Below are 15,602 nucleotides of genomic sequence, written 5' to 3'. Positions count from 1 at the left end.
TACCACACTGGTTTTTTAAATTTTTTTTTAAAGATTTTATTTTTTCCTTTTTCTCCCCAAAGCTCCCCGGGTACATAGTTGTATATTCTTCGTTGTGGGTCCTTCTCGTTGTGGCATGTGGGACGCCGCCTCAGCATGGTTTGACGAGCAGTGCCATGTTCGCACCCAGGATTCGAACCAATGAAACACTGGGCCACCTGCAGTGGAGTGCGCGAACTTAACCACTCAGCCCCGGGGCTGGCCCCACACACTGTTTTTTGTTTTTTTTTTTCATTTGAGATATAATTTACATACTCTAAAATTCATAAATTTAAAATGGTTTTTATTATATTCACAAAATTGTGCAACCATCATCACTATCTAATTCCAGAACATTTGCATCACTCCAAAAAGAAACCTCATACCCTATTCTTCCATTGCCCGAGCCCCTGGAAACTCTAATCTGCTTTTTGTCTCTGTAAATTTGCCTTCTCTGTACATTCATATAAATGGAATCATACAATCTGAGGCCTTTTGTGTCTGGATCTTTTCACTTAACATGATATTTTCTGTTTTTAGATATTTGAAATGCAACTTTATTTTGATTCTAAATGAAAAGGAATGGGAATGACAGTAACAAACAAGATTCCACCACTGAGTGTTGTGATATGACTGTAGCAGTCTTGTATTTGAAACTCAAGAAGGAAACAGCTGCATTCCAGCGCAGCTAAATATGCAGGTCCAAAAAATGAAGGCATTTTTTTAAAATGCCACATTCACTTCGAAGCCCATTCGTCTCCTTCAGCATCTCAAAGATTAAGCGCATGTTCTGCTCAGCTATATAATAAAGTGGCAAACATCCTGCGCCACTGACATCACAAGACAGTTGCCTATAAAACTAGACTTCTGATGTCGGGCTCCAGTTTCATTTTCTCACAGGTCATCCTCCTCATTTGGGAGAGCAGTTGTCTGAGCAACCTCTAAATCATGCTCATATTGCACTGCCAAAGCTGGGTCCATGACAACTTCTTCGGGGGAGGTAAGACCAGGCATGCAACAAACTACAAGTTTTCTGGCAAGCCAGAGGGAGGACTTTTTAAAGTTGTAGTTACTTTTGACAGAAATATCATAGTACTGAAGATTCTTTTTTCAGAGAAAAACGATGGATTTTGCCTTAGCTTTCCTGTCCTTAATATCCACTTTGTTGCCACACTGCACAATGGGGATGTTTTCACATACTTGTACCAGATCTCTGGGCCAGTTAGGCACATTCTTGTAAGTAACTCTTAATGTTACATCAAACGTTATAATGCACACTGGGCTTGGATATGATAGCTACCTCTCAGCCCACCAAATTTCTTCTGACCAGCTGAATTCCATACATTGAACTTAATAGGTCCTCTGTTGGTATGGAACACAAGTGATTGACCTCAACACCTAAGGCAGCTACGTACTTCTCAAATTCACCAGTCAAATGACATTTCATGAATATACATTTTCTAGTTCCACCATTACCAACCAATACAAGTTTGAACTGAAGTTGGGGTTCTCCTTGGTGATGTTTCTTCCAGAAGCATCTCCGTGCCTCATCTTAATATTTCAAGGTTCATCCATGTTGTAACATGTATCAGTACTTCATTCCTTTTTATTGCTGAGTAATATTCCATTATATGAATACACCACATTTTGTTTATCCGTTCATCAATTGATGAACATTTGGGTTATTTCCATTTTCTGCTATTATGAATAATACTTATATGTACATTCATGTACAAGTTTTTATATACACGTATGTTTTCATTTCTCTTGAGAATATACCCGGGAGTGGAATTGCTGGATCATATAGTAACTATTTGTTTAACTTTTTGTTTTTTTGCTTGAAGATGGTCAGCCCTGAGCTAACATCTGTGCCAGTCTTCTGCTATTTTGTATGTGGGATGCCTCCACAGCATGGCTGATGAGTGGAGCATGTCTGCACTCGGGATTTGAACCTGTGAACCAGGGCCGTGGAGTGGAGTGTGCTGAACTTCAACCACTAGACCATGGGGCTGGCCCATGTTTAACTTTTTAAGGAAGTGCCAAACTGCTTTCCAAAACAGTTCTCCATTTCAGAATCTCCCCAACAATGAAGGCTCCAATTTCTCCATATTCTTGTCAGTGCGTTATTTATTTTTTTACTGAAGTAACATTGGTTTATAACATTATATAAATTTCAAGTGTACATCATTGTATTTTGACTTCTGTATAGAGTACATCATGTTCACCAACAAAAGTCTAGTTGCCATCCATCATCATACAAATGTGCCCCTTTACCTCTTTCACCCTCCCCTCACGCCTTTTGCCCTTCCTCTCTGGTAACCACCAATCTAATCTCTGTATCTGTGTATTTATTTATTGTTGTTGTTTTTTTATCTTCCACATATGAGTGAAATCATATGGTATTTGACTTTCTCTGTATGACTTATTTCACTTAGCGTAATACCCTCAAGGTCCATCCATGTTGTCACAAATGGCAAGATTTCATCTTTTTTTGTGACTGAGTAGTCGTCTATTGTATATACATATATATTTATACGACATCTTCTTTATCCATTCATCCATTGATGGACACTTAGGTTGTTTCCAAGTCTTGGATGTTGTGAATAATGCTGCAATGAACATAGGGGTGCATATATCTTATTGAATTAGTGTTTTTATGTTATTTGGATAAATACCTGGAGGTGGAATAGCTGCATCATATGGTAGTTCTATTATAAATTTTTTGAGGAATCTCCATACCGTTTTCCATAGTGGCTGCACCAGTTTACATTCCCACCAGCAGTGTATGAGTGTTCCCTTTTCTCCACATCCTCTGTAACACTTGTTATTTCTTGTCTTTTTAATAATAGCCATTCTGATGGGAGTGAGGTGATATCTCATTCAACACTTGTTCTTGTCTAACTTTATTATTATAGCCATCCTAGTGGATGTTAAGTGGTATCTCATTGTGATTTTGATTTTCATTTCTGTAATGGCTAATGGTGTTGGGCATCTTTTCATGTGTTTACTGTCTATTTGTACATCTTTGGAGACATGTTTATTCAAACTTTTTACCAATTTTAAAATTAGATTGTTTTAGTTAATTTATTGTCTTCTTATTTTTGTGTTGCAAGAATTCTCTATATATTCTGGATACTAGCCCCTTATAAAATATATGATTTGCAAATATTTTCTCCTATTCCGTGGGTTGTCTTTTCACTTCCTTGATAGTGCTCTTTGAAGCACAAAAGTTTTTTTTTTTTTTAAAGATTGGCACCTGGGCTAACAACTGTTGCCAATCTTTTTTCTTTTCCTGCTTTATCTCCCCAACCCTTCCCTGTACACAGTTGCATATCCTAGTTGCACGTCCTTCTAGTTGTAGGATGTGGGACGCTGCCTCAATGTGGCTTGACGAGCTGTGCCATGTCTGCTCCCAGGACCTGAACCCTGGGCCGCCGCAGCGGAGCGCGCAAACTAACCACTTGGCCACGGAGCCGGCCCCCTAGGCACAAAAGTTTTTAATTTTGATGAAGTCTAATGTATCTGTTTTTTCATTTGTCACTTGTACTTTTGGTATCATTCTAAGAAAAAATTGCCTAACCCAAGGACACAAAGGTTTGCGCCTGTGTTTTCTTCTAAGAGTTTTATAGCTTTAGCTCTTACATTTAGGTCTTTGATCCATTTTGAGTTAGTTTTCATATATGATATGAGATAGAGGTCCAACTTCACTCTTGCGTGTATGTATCCAATTGTCCCAGGGCCATTTGTTGAAAAGATTATTGAATTCCCCATTGAATGATCTTGGCCCCCTTGTTGAAAATCAGTTGATCAAAAAGGTAAGGATTTATTTCTGAACTTTCAATTTTATTCAGTTGACCCTGACTATCGGGAAAATAGGGTTAATGTGTCACAATAGGGCAAGTGAAGGATACGAATGGGGTTCCTGCAGCACCTAATTGTACCACTGTGTGAAGTAGTAGAGTTTAATAGCAGATGGAAAACTTGAAATATAGAAACGTGAAGTGACTAGTCAGGTCTGCCTCTGTCTCCCCCAGCTTTATTGAGATGTAATTGATAGTAAAAATTGTGTATACTTAAAGTATACAATGTCATGTTTCGATATACCTATACATTGTGAAATGATTACTACAATCAAGTTAATTAACACACATATCCATCACCTCACAGAATTACCTTTTGATTTGTGGTACAAATACTACAGATCCACTCTCTTAGCAAATTTCAAGTATTTCAGTACAGTATTATTAACTAGAATCACCACGTTGTACATTAAATCCCCAGACCTTATTTATCTGTTCGCTAAAAGTTTATGCCTTTTGACTGACATCTCCCCATTTCCCCCACCTCTCAGCCCCAGGCAACAACTCTTCTACTCTCTGTGTCTATGAATTTGACTTTTTTAGATTTCACACATAAATGAGATCATATAGTATTTTTCTTTCTGTGTCTGGCTTATTTCACTTAGCATAATGTCTTCCAGGTTCATCCATGTTGTCACAGATGGCAGGATTTCCTCTTTTTTATGACTGAAAATTTTCCATTATGTCTGTCTACCTATCTATCTATCTATCTATCTATCTATCTGTCTCTCTATCTATCAATCAATCAATCAATCTATATCATGTTTCTTTATCCATTCATCCATTGATGGACGCTTAGGTTGTTTCCATTAGGGCTACCTCTTATTGTTCAGGAATGAAGGTTTGGTTTATGATGGGTAAGAAAACAAGATTAACTGAGGTGCTGGTTGAAGGCAGAGAAATATGGTAAACAATGGCGGAGGGATGGCATAAAGACCAGCTATAGCCTTATATTGAATAGCATGAACAAAGTTACATATGTTTCCTTGTTTGCTGTATTATAAAATTGAAAGAAAAAAATTTCCAGTTTAATTTAGAGAGTGAATGTTTATTTATTTATTTAGGCTCTTTGAATGGTGAAATTTACCATTTAGTCCAGATGTTGCAGAGTTTTTGTCAACATTCACGTAGTCCTATGAGACCTCAGATCTGGGACCTGGATACCTTAGATATGGAAATGGTTGAAAAAGCAGATGGAGATTTGTTTGTTTCCCTTTGGGGTGTGGGGAGGGGATTTTGGTTGTTTTAGAAAGAGGCAATAGCAAGGTGTGTGGTCATCAGCACTGGTTGCGTTAGCAACTCCAAATGACCGCTTGGAATAAACTGTAGCTCATTATATACCAGTGTAGAGGGCCTAATGAGTGCCTGTGCAGGGGGCCAGACTATGCTGGAGAGAAGGCAGCAAGCGAAGGGCTCAATGCACAAAGACTAAGGTGAGGCCACTCATGACCAGACACCTTTTTTTTTTTTGAGGAAGATTAGCCCTGAGCCAACATCTGCTGCCAATCCTCCTCTTTTTGCTGAGGAAGACTGGCCCTGAGCTAACATCCGTGCCCATCTTCCTCTACTTTATATGTGGAACGCCTACCACAGCATGGCGTGCCAAGCGGTGCCATGTCTGCACTCGGGATCTGAACTGGCAAACCGGGGGCCACTGAAGTGGAACCTGTGGACTTAACCGCTGTACCACTGGGCTGGCCCCCAGACACCTCTTTTTTTGATATAGGATAATACATAAGCTCTCAGATGGCATGAACCACACTTAGAGGAGAAATGGAGAGGGAACAATGAGAAAGGAAGGGAAACAAACTGACGGCCTAAGTATCTAAAAGTGAATCAAGTCTAGGAAGACGGAGAGTTTGAAAGCAAAGTGTAGTTCAGTTACAGGAAATAGTTACATTTTAGCATATCTGAGTTCTAGTATCTTAGGTCTGATATGGTTCCACTTTATTAATACAGTCAATACACAATTACCAAATTATACCTCCATGCCATATTTTATGCTGGGTTCTAGGTATTGGGAACTAAATAAGATCTGTACAGTTCCTAGTTTCAAGTCTTTCGTGGTGAATTTACATAAACGTGTTTAAACTTGATCCAACAAGTAAAAGGTAAGGCTAAATTCTTTTTTCTTTCCCTCACTGTTCCAAGATATTTTAGCTCCTAGAAACCTTTAGTTTTTGTTTATTTATTTTTTTAGGTTTCACTGATTTTTTTCAACTTCATTGAGGTATAATTGACAATAGAAATTGTATATACTTAAAGTGTACAACTTGATGTTTTATTATATGTATAAATTGTGAAACGATCACCACAATCAAGTGAATTAACATATCCATCACCTCATATAGTTACCATTATTTTTTTGTATGTGGTGAGAACACTTAAGATCTACCTGGTAGAAACTAAATTCTTGATTTTTGTTCCTCATTGTTGGGCCAGGTGGGAAGAGTCTGGAGGTGCCTTGCTCCGTGGTTCTAACAGAGTCAACATTTTTGTCTAACCTGCTTCCTAGCCCAGCTCCCAATAAGAAGAAGGCTGGGTAATAGCAGAACTGAGTGGGAGAAGGCCTAGGGTATAATGACTTGAATAAATGTCTCCCAGGATGCTGGATATCTTATTGTTTTACATAAAGTGTCTCTCTATTGTCATGTGTAAATATGGCAGTGAATGTGCTGCACTGCATGTCTCTGGGGGCAGAAAGCAAGATGTTCTATTTCAGTGGAAGGCATAGAGTGCAAAACTTGAGTTGAAAGATGTGAGGCAGAAAACAATGAGGGTCATTAACTTTCCTTTATTTATCTTTTTGCTATTGCATTTTCCACTCTGTGTGGTAGAAAACTAACAATTTGAAGGTTCTTGAGAAATCTCTGAGGCACCCATGTAGCCATTGCCTTCCATTAGAGAGAAAAAGGAGTCTGTATTGGATCAGGCAATTTCACTGCAGGTGTATTTCACTCCCAGTTATGCCTCTTTTTGCTGTGTTGTCACAGCTTCCTTAACCCACACTTATGACCTCAGTGGGAATTCTCATGCACCTGGTGAAGCATGAAAAGAAGGGTTTTTGTCTAAAGTGAATGAGCCTGACCATAAAGGGGGATATGGTTAATGCTCCACTGAAGGGACGCTGAAGCCCGAGAGCATGTGTTGTACGTTACCCTAAGTGGTCAAGTTTCATGAAAGTGACAAAGCATGAAAGCCTTAGAGATGGAAAGACTAAAAACTACCCAGGAAGTCCCAGCATGAGCTCATATTTCTTCTGTCTAGAATGTTAATTTGACTTACCCGGTATGTAAAGAGCCCAGTTAAACAGAGGTTCTGGCCAAAGGTGGGGGAATATGGAATGTATTTGCAGGAAGGATGTTATTAAAACTAGCTACAGCCGTGTAAGGTATAGCACAAACGTGCTACCTATTTTTCCATGCTTATGTTATAGAATTAACTGAAATTCCCTCTTTATCATTTTACCTACTATTTTATTTAAGATATGTTGGTTAATGGATAAACTTGCCATTTGATACACTGGTTGCAGAATTTCCTGGCAGGATTCAGATAGCGCTAAAAGAGATAGGACTTGACCTGTGAGACCCTAGCCCTGAAGTCAGTCAAGGTAGTGAATGGGACTTTTTTTAAGATTTTATTTTTTCCTTTTTCTCCCCAAAGCCCCCCAGTACATAGTTGTATATTCTTCGTTGTGGGTCCTTCTAGTTGTGGCATGTGGGACTCCGCCTCAGCGTGGTTTGATGAGCAGTGCCATGTCCGTGCCCAGGATTCGAACCAACGAAACACTGGGCCACCTGTAGTGGAGCGCTCAAACTTAACCGCTCGGCCACGGGGCCAGCCCCATGAATGGGACTTTTTGATAGTCTCTTTTTGAGTTCTGGCCAAGTGCTTTGGCTATGTTAGTCAGAAGCCTTTTTACAAATGGAAAGCAATGCATGTGAGTTGAAGAGTCAAGGGATGGAATGTAGTGAATATTTTTGGTTTTGTCTGTTTGGCATTATATCTCCCATCTGGTAATAGCATCCCAATTTTTCTTTACAGAACCGTCTGTCCATGTAGGAGTCTCTCAGTCATAGTGTACTTTCTTTCCTATAAGTGTGGGCAGGAACAACTCACAAATGGGAGAATTTGGGTAAGAGTCAGGAACTTTAGGCTTTTAATGTTCAGAGACTTTGGCTCATATTGGGCAAATCTTAATTCTTTTCCCTTATTTTCTTTTTGCTAAGGAAATAAATTATTATTTTGTATTTGGACATTGTAAATGAGAAAAGGATTTAAAATGTCCAACTTATATATATAGACTGTATCAATTCTGTTACATATTATGACTCCACATCTCCATATGATTGATAATATAAATTCCATGTGGCAAGAAATCTAAGTAACCTCATTATGGGTATAGGTGGGACATTATTTTTGAAAAATGTTAAACATATTTTAAAATTTCTGATAACCTCTACATGTTTTTGTGTATTTGAGTTCTACTGTGTTAATTATGATCCTACCCAGCATTGAAAATGTAATGACTATAACAGTTACTTAGTTTCTCTGTTGTGCTAGGTCATGCATTGTTAGAGGGAGCCAAAAGAGACAAGATTCCTTTTTTTGAAGGCTTTCATAATGAAATTGTATAAAGGACTTAAAACCTGTTTTAATAGTCAATAGATAGAGGCTAAGTGTCTGGTGTTGGCTGGAGTACATTCTCCACAGCATGAAGAAAGGTCAGGGCCAGACGGTGGAGTACAAGGAATCTGAAGGTGCTGGTTCCATGTTTTCAACAGGGTCAACATCTTTGCTTCTCCTGATCACCAGCTCCATTGTCTCTTTTAAGACAAGTGGTGGCAGGGCTGAGTGGGAGAGGCCCTAGACTATGATGGAGGAATAAATATGCTCCAAAGTGCTTGATGCTTTCTATTCTTCCCCTGTGTGTTCAGAAGAAAGGTTACCTAATGACACTATTATTTAAATAGTGGGTTCCTAAAGTTCCTGTATGGTCGTGTGCAAGCATGGGAGTGCATGTTCTGAACTGCAAGTCCCCAGGGAGAGAAGATGAAATGTTCCATTCAAGCGTGTGGGGTCTAAGACATTGGGTGAAAATGTTATGGGGTGGAAAACAGTGAGGGTCATTAACTCTCTGCTTTGTCTGGTAAAAAAACTATGAAAGACAGATGCTTGAGAAAAGCTCCGAGTACCTAGAGAACCCATTAACAGTCCATCAAAATAAGGAAGAAGTCTACATTGGACCAGGTATGAGATGGCCCCAGAAGCACAAGTAAATTTTATGAACAGGCAAATTACACTCTCAACCCATGAAATATACTCCTTTGGTTGTGTTGTGTGGTCACAGAATTTGAAATCCACACTTATGGCTTCTTCAGGAATTCCCGAAGACGAGATGACTAACTAAATTGTCTGGTTTGCATAATCCTTCTGAGATATGTATGTTAGGACCAGTGGGAAATGAACTGCTTCAACTAAATTTATAGTTCAATTGCCCTGAAGGACTGTGAGGAATGGAAATTTTCGCGGTGAACATAACTGGAGGAAATATCTGTCCTTGTCCATTTTACCTGGAAGCAAAGATAGCCTAATTCATGGATTTGTGGGCAGTTGTAACGGCTTGCCTGAATTGCAAGGGTAGTGGAATAAGTAAGATTAGAAAATTGGTGAGAACAAGTTTGAGAGAAGGGAAATGTAAAGGGAACTTTCATTATGACACATAATTGTTGCTCAAGAATAATTTGTTGAATAAATGGATCCATAACATGAGATTATTTTTGTTCCATGAAACTGTTCATTAGAGATCCTCAACATAGAAGATATTTCTAATAATCAAATGGACAAGATATGTCACTTTGTAAATGTCATCATTTTGCTTGAGCAGCCCATCACTTGGTCAATAGACTCATGATAACCATAGCCATAGTCATAGACATGGAAGCTATGTATATATTTAACCAAAGAGACTTCCAGCTTCTAAGTGTCCTGTTTGCTATGATACCAACTTATTACCATTGTACAATAGGACCAAATAGATCACTTGGGACATTTGTTATATATATATATATATATATATATATATATATACTGTTATAATGAACTTAGACTTTTTTATTGTGTTAAAATAAACATAACATAAAATTTATCATTTTAAACACTTTTAAGTATATAGTTCAGTGAATTAAGTACATTCACATTGTTGTTCAACTATCACCACCTTCCATCTCCAGAACTTTTTCATCATTCCATTAGACTTGCTTTTTTTGTCCATTATATCTTTATCAGTACCAACTGTAATGAACTTATTGAATGCCTTATAGTCATCTTAGTAAATAGTATTATATTGTTCCTGACCATTTAGGAATTTACTTCCCAGCACAAGAAGTAAGGAAATATGTTAATGCCTGTATATTCACTTATGTTTTCCCATCTCTAGAGGCATCTTGTCTTGCTCAAAGCTTCCTCCTACACTTCCGTCTCCTACCTTATGGAATTTATTTTATACCCATCTCTTTCCCTTCAACCACAGGTTTTTTTTATAGATGGTATTCTCTCTTCCTGGATTGTTCTTCCCTCATCTCATCATTCCTCTGCCTCATCCATTAGGTTTTGGCTCAGTTGTCATTTCTTCTGTGAACCTTTCCATGGCTTCTCTGATCAGGTCAAGCCCTCTTTTCTAGATTCTTATAGCACTAGGTACCTGTCGTTGGTAACACTTATAAAAGTTGTACTTTTGAGCTGGCCCCTTGGCATGGTGGTGAAGTTCATTGCACTCCACTTGAGTGGCCCAGGTTCGTGGGTTCAGATTCTGGGTGTGAACCTACACCACTTGTCAGCCATGCTGTGGTTGTGACCCACATACAAAACAGAGGAAGACTGGCACAGATGTTAGCTCAGGGCTAATCTTCCTCAAGCAAAAAAAAGAGGAAGACTGGCAAGATAAAAAAAAAAGTTGTACTTTATATTATATTTATTTATCTACTCTTTGACTAATTATGTCTGATTAATTATTTGATTATTTGATTCAATCTCATCTACTAGAATAAAACTGTGGAAGGTTATGATGGTATCACTAGTTAAAAGTCTTTGCAGCTGAGGATATGTTTCCTTGTCTTTATCAGCCTCAGAACATAGAGGGATTCCTTCCAGACATACCAATTGTTATGATTTAGTCCATGATGAGCTAGGTATGTCTTAGCTTTAAAGGAATGGAGAATGGGTAGAGAAACACAGGACTTACATGACACGGTCTTATTGTTCATGGACTCAAAATTTGGCTAGGGAGAAAAAATTTATAGTTATCTACAAGAGATATGCAATGCTAGGAAAACATCCTGTTAAGATTGCTTAGTAAGGTCATCTTTGGTGCAATTCTTCTATTCTAAATACATAACAATAGTAGATAAAAATATAAAAGAAGGACGTTGAAAGAACTATAAATGTCTCTGTGACCATAAATGGGATAGAAATACAAAAAAGTACAGAGCAGGGCTTGTGTCCCAGGCCTAAAGACACTGGGTCTGGGAGCAGGCAGTGGGGCCAAAATTTGGATTCTTTTGGAGGTAATAGGGACTAAAAGACTTCGCCTTATACTGGGCATCAGGCCTGGGAACACTAATTAGATCCGGGGTTTCTTTCCATGAAAGACAACTATAAAACTGCTGCAGCCCAGCTGACCAGGGCTGATAGGGGAAATACTAAGACAGAGACTCAGGACTGGAAAATAAACAAAGGCACTTCCTTGATCATCATTACCTCCAGGCTGTTGTTTAAACCATGAAAGGTTCAGGGAGGATACCACCGTGCCACTAGTCAAGAAAGGGGTAAGAACAGAGGAAAAGCGGATGAAAACCTAAAACATACCATAAACCTCCAACTCAGAAACACCTTAGAGGCAAAACTCCAAAACATATAAAGATCTCTGATGCTAATGACAGCCAGTAAAATCAACCAGTGAAATGTAAATTCATGTCAGGTGAAATATCTTTTTTTTCTGGAACAGTCTAAACAAGACTAAATGTTAAGTATTTTAGGAGGCTTAATGTGATAAATGAAGGAATAAGAATTATTTAGGAGGAACAGCAATTATGGAATTACGGGAAAATGGAAATTATGGGATTATGGGAAATGACACTGAAATAAAATAAAAACAACTGAATAGGCATGGCAAACTAAAAAATGTTCACAGTCAAAAAGATTATTGAATCTGAAGAATTCATCCAGATTTCTAAAGGGAGAGAGAAAAAGAAATTAAAAAATATCAGAGTAGTCAGGATTCATGTGTACTGAAAATCTAAGAGACATACGCTCATAGTTCCTAAAAAGGAGGATGTAGTGAACTACTGTGGGGGATCAGAATTGGCTACCTCAAAATATATCTCTTTTCCTTGATTATTTTCAAGAAGAAAAGACTCTGAGAGAAACTTTGACTTCCCCTCTAACTGCCTAAAAGAAATTTAAGATAAAAGGCCTGTCCCCAGGACAGGCCATCACCCTAGATACCTCTGGGTATGGGTAGGCTGGGAGGGTCCTTGCTAAGTCCATTCTTATCAAAGTTTTGTTTACCAAACATTTGCTGCTCCATTTCCATGTAAATTGCCTTCCTTCCCTTTGAAGTCCCAAATCACTACCCACAACACCCTTCCTTGTCTTTAGCTGAAGATGATATTTAAGCTGCCAGCTCCACCATGCTGGTGAGCTACACAGTTTTCCTGGGTTTCTCCCATGTATCCATGTTATAAAACTTTGATTTTCTCCTGTTATTCTGTCTCATGGCAGTTTAATTCATAGATCAGCCAGAAGGACCTAGAATGGGTAGAGGAATTCTTTTCCTTCCCTACACTATGGAGAAATATTTGAAGTGATAGTAGCTGAGACTTATCCAAAAATAAAGGAAAGGAGTTCTCAGATCAAACGTGTTCAACAGTCACTGATCAGCATAATTAAAAACAAATCCATATCTGGATAGATTGTAATAAAATAGGAGAACATCAAGGAAGAAGAACATGCTAAAAACTACTAGAGAAGGAGGGTAGATTATCTTTCAAAGGATGGCAATTAGTCTGCCAAAGAATAATAGATTCAGAAGATAATAGAGTAATGTTTTCAAATAAGGAAAAATTAATGTTTACCTAGAATCGATATCCAGCTGAAATATTATTTAAGAATGAGAACCAATACAGATATTTTAAGTCCTATCAAGAATAAAAGACTTTTCTGCCTCATAGATCATCACTTAATTGACTAACAACCAACGCATTTTGGCATGAAAAAGAACCCCGATGGATTCCACAACAAGAAACAACAGTAAGTGTGGTTGTTGGGGCTGGCCCAGTGGCATAGTGGTTAAGTTTGCACGCTCTGCTTTGGCAGCCTGGTGTTCACAGGTTCGGATCCCGGGTGTGGACCTACACACCAGTTGTCAAGCCATGCTGTGGTGGTGTCCCACATACAAAATAGAGGAAGATTGGCACAGACGTTAGCTCAGGGCCAATCTTCTTCACTCTCCCCAAAAGAAAATGTAGGTGTTAATAAGATGTTAGTATATTTAATGAATGATGGTAAAATTAATAATATAATAATCAGTTTCTACTAATTAACAAAACCTAAAATGCTAGAGAAAAATAGAAAGATGGAAGTGTTCACTGTGCAGTTAGAGTGCATTAAGGTCTCTGTTGTGTTGGAAAGGATGGTAGAAACAATACATAATGTTATATTCTATTAGAAGACTGTGGTTAATTGTGTATTGTACTAAAGATATTTACCAAAATAATAGAAATGAAATTTATAGGTTTACAACTAACAGAGGAAAAAAGTGAGAACACAGAAACATTCATCAAATTAATATGAGACCAAAAAGTGGGAAGAACCTGCAAAAAATGATAATAAATGGAAATCACAAAATAAGATAGTATGAATAAACCCAAATATAGGGATGCAAATAGCCATGCCAAGCAAATAATAAAAGAAATAAATATATCTGTATTACTTTCAGACAAAATAGAATTCAAGGTTAAAAAAATGCCTTAACAAGGATAATCAGTGACATTACATCATAATAAAACAAATAATCCAGAGGAATATAAAATAATCGTGAATGTGTATGTTCCCAACCATGTAGCCCTATGACAAACAAACAGAATACTGACAGAATTGGACTAATTGGCAATCCAAATCATAATGTGAGATTTTTAATATACATTTATGAGAAACTGAGAGATAAACAGACAAAAATTCTAAATAATATAAACAATTTTATTTTACACATATATACAAATCAGGTATCCAAAAACAGATAACATACATACATTATTTTAAAGATATTCAAGTTGGAAGAAAACATAAACTCTCCTCTGAGCTCCAAGCTTGTATGTTGAACTATCTATTGAATACATCCACTTGCGTGTTTCAGACAAGCTTTAAACTCATAATGCCCCAAACCATGCTCATGATTTTATACCCTTCCCCCGTCTCCTGCCAGGCCTTTCCTCCTGTTTTTTCATATATTAGTAAATGACACATCCACCTACCTAACCAGCCTCCAGGAGTCGTCCATATCTCCTTCTGGCACATATCCCCATATCTTGTCTATCTACAAATCCTTTTAATTTTATCTCAAAACAAGTCTCTACTGTCTTCAATTCTCTCATCTCTGCTGCCCCTCGCTAGCCCATGCGGCAGTCACTCTGCATTTAGATGTCTACCAGAGCTCTCAACTGGTCTCCCTCATTCCACTCTTGGTTTGCTTCAGTTTATTCTCCATATAGAAGCCAGAGTGGTTTTTAAAAAAAATAGTGTTTTACTTTAAAACAATTTCACCCTCACAGAAGAACTGTAAGAATAGTATGGAGAACTGTCTTATGCCCTTTGCTCAGAGATTCCATTTAGGTTTTGTCAGTTGTCCCAGGATCTTCCTTTTTAACAGAAAGGATCAATCTAGGATCATGTGTTGTATCTGGTTGTCATGTAGAGTCGTTCAATCTGAATCAGGTTCTAGCTTTTATAACCTTGAAGTTTTGCAGACTGTAAGCCAGGCATTTTGTACAATGTCCCTCAATTTGAGTTTTTCCAATGTTTCTTCATGATTACACCTAGGTTATGAATTTTGACAAGAAAGTTACAGATGCTGTGTTCTTGTCACTGCATCATATTAGATGATTCACATTGTTTATTTGTCTCATTATAGGTGGTAGTAACTGTAGTCACTTAAGACAGTGTCTGCCAGGTTTCTCTACTATAAAATTGCTCCTTTTCCTTTGTTATTAATAAATATTTTGTGGGGGTTGGGGCCGACCCTGTGGTTAAGTTTGCGTGCTCCGCTTCGGCAGCCCAGGGTTTCACTGGTTCTGATCCTGGGTGCGGACACAGCACCGCTCAACAAGCCATGCTGAGGCGGTGTCCCACATGCCACAAGTAGAAGGGCCCACAACTAAAAAGAATATACAACTATGTACTGGGGGGCTTTGGCGAGAAAAAGGAAAAATAAAATCTTTAAAAAAATATTTTGTGGGGGGATATTTGGAGACTACGTAAAATTAAATTTCTCATTGCACTTGTGCTGACAATAAGACTTCTCTCCGTGACCTTGTCTCTCAGACTTTGTCCTGCATGTGAGGGTTTAGATATGACTAGGGTATCTCTTGAGTCTAGACCACTAGCCTTTGTGCAGTGTTTCATGACCCTGGCCCTATCAAATCCTTTCCCTTGGGAGCTCTTGGAATG

The 15,602-nt window shown here is 38.1% G+C and overlaps 1 pseudogene; it reads right to left on the bottom strand.

The window, feature by feature from the left end:
* Nucleotides 1-912: 912 nt before the first annotated feature.
* LOC100071077 (GTP-binding nuclear protein Ran-like) lies at nucleotides 913-11,143 on the bottom strand (annotated as a pseudogene).
* Between the last annotated feature and the right edge of the window lie 4,459 nt (nucleotides 11,144-15,602).

Source organism: Equus caballus, chromosome 22, assembly GCF_041296265.1.
Source record: "Equus caballus isolate H_3958 breed thoroughbred chromosome 22, TB-T2T, whole genome shotgun sequence".
NCBI classification, from domain to species: domain Eukaryota; kingdom Metazoa; phylum Chordata; class Mammalia; order Perissodactyla; family Equidae; genus Equus; species Equus caballus.
The sequence above is the reverse complement of the archived record's forward strand: the minus strand, read 5'-3'. Positions and strand labels throughout refer to the sequence as shown.